The sequence below is a fragment of the Antrostomus carolinensis genome, unplaced genomic scaffold (assembly GCF_000700745.2).
Source record: "Antrostomus carolinensis isolate BGI_N321 unplaced genomic scaffold, ASM70074v2 scaffold6803, whole genome shotgun sequence".
NCBI classification, from domain to species: Eukaryota; Metazoa; Chordata; class Aves; order Caprimulgiformes; family Caprimulgidae; genus Antrostomus; species Antrostomus carolinensis.
The window spans coordinates 69,819-71,805 of record NW_010304386.1 but is presented as its reverse complement, the minus strand read 5'-3'; the positions used below and the strand labels follow the sequence as shown (position 1 = coordinate 71,805).

General features: G+C 45.5%; 1 protein-coding gene across 1 annotated transcript in view; it reads left to right on the top strand.

The window, feature by feature from the left end:
* The window catches only part of UBP1 (upstream binding protein 1), a 24,381-nt gene that overhangs the window by 286 nt on the left and 22,108 nt on the right, over positions 1-1,987 (top strand). The window lies entirely within an intron of this gene.

Sequence of the window (1,987 nt, the reverse complement as noted above, 5' to 3'; positions counted from 1 at the left end):
CGGGCCCTAGAGATCAGGAGGAAAGTCTGGAGCAAGGACTACGTACCCTCGGTAGAAGAGGAACTGGTCAGGGAATACTTCAACAACTTGGACATACATAAATCCATGGGTCCTGATGGAGTGCACCCTTGCGTGCTGAGGGAGCTGGCAGATGTCATTGTGAGGCCACTCTTTATAGTATTTGAATGATCATGGTGACTTGAAGATGTGCCTGAGGACTACAGCAAAGCAAATGTTTCTATGATCTTCAGAAAGGAGGACCCAGGGAACTACAGTCTGGTCAGCCATACCTCCATCCTTGGGTGGGTAATGGGAGTAACTAGGCCTGGGAACCACTCCAGGCATATGAAGGACAAGAAGGTGATCAGGAGTAATCAGCATGGATTCACCAAGGGGGAGTCATACTTGACCAACGTGATAAACTTCCGTGGTGAAATGGCTGGCTTGGTAGACAAGGGGAGAGCAGTGGCTGTTGTCTACAGTTCGTTGTCTTCAGTAAGGCTTTTGCTGTTTTCTCCCATAAGATCCTCATGGAGAAGGTAGTGAAGTATGGGCTGGATGAGCATCCTTGAGATATTCAGAAACAGCCTGGGCTTGGTCCTGGGCTCTAGGTTGCTCTGCTTGAGCAGAGGAGTTAGACAAGATGACCACCAGAGGTCACTTCCAACCTCATTCTTTCTGTGATTTTTGTGAAAGTGGGGACTGTAGTTGCAGTGTAAAGCAGCAGGCAGTTAAAGTTCCTAGCACCTTGTGTTGCTTTGCTCCTGTGGCTGCTCTGCAGGAAGCAGCAGAGAAAGTAGCATGTATGGCTCTCCTAGAGAGATCATAGAGTCATAGAGTGGTTTGGGTTGGAAGGGACATTAAAGCTCATCCAGTTCCAACCCCAGTGCCACCAGCAGGGACACCTTCCACTAGACCAGGTTGCTCAAAGCCTCATCCAACCCGGCCTTGAACACTTCCAGGGAGGAGCATCCACAACTTCTCTGGGCAACCTGTTCCAGTGTCTCACCACCCTCACAGTAAAGAATTTCTTCCTCATATCTCATCTCAATCTCCCCTCTTCCAGTTTGAAGCCATCACCCCTTGTTCTATCACTACCTGCCTTTGTAAAAAGTTCCTCACTGGCTTTCTTGTAGCCCCTTCAGGTACTGGGAGGCCGCTATAAGATCTCCCTGGAGCTTTCTCTTCTCCAGGCTGAACAGCCCCAACTCTCTCAGCCTGTCCTCATAGGAGAGGTGCTCCAGCCCTCGGATCATCCTGGTGGCCTCCTCTGGACTTACTCCAGTTGGCCCATACATGACTACAGTCAGTGACAGCTCCAGTCAGTGCTGTGGTGTTTTATACACTTTCAGAGCAGCTACATGACCAGAAATCCAGAATGAAACTCCTCTGTCCCTTTGTTTCGAAAACTCCTCATGTTCTTTTTGCATTTTTGAGCCTGGCATTCCTTGATTTTTACTTTCATCAGATCTTCAGTCTTAATATTATTATTTTGTACCTGTAAAAGGTTTGCAACACTTGCTGAGCAAGCAATCAAAATGGTTTTTTCTTCTCTCTTGCTTTTCAAAATAATGGTGAAAGAGAACAGAGAAGTATCTGCAAAAGTTTTATTCATAGGCTAGATGAAATAAAAACCTGATGCTGTCTGTAAATGCAGATGGACTTAACGTGTTCTATCTCCATGTGAGCAAAATAACACTGGTAATTGAACAAATCTCATTAACAGCAAGAAAAAAAAATCCCTCCTGTTAAATATAGAAGGAAAAATGAACTGTTGCTTTCCTCAGCTGCACTAGGTACATCTAATCTTTATATAGATTTATGTCATCAGTGATCAGATGCTGCTGGGGTAAAGAAAGCCTGTCCATGTGTACAGGATATACATCAAGGTGCTAACTGTGTTACAGCAAAAAAAATCCAAGCAGTCCATAGCTGGAGGTAACATCAGTCTGTGAAGCAGTGAAAGGAGTTGAAGAAATAATTTGCT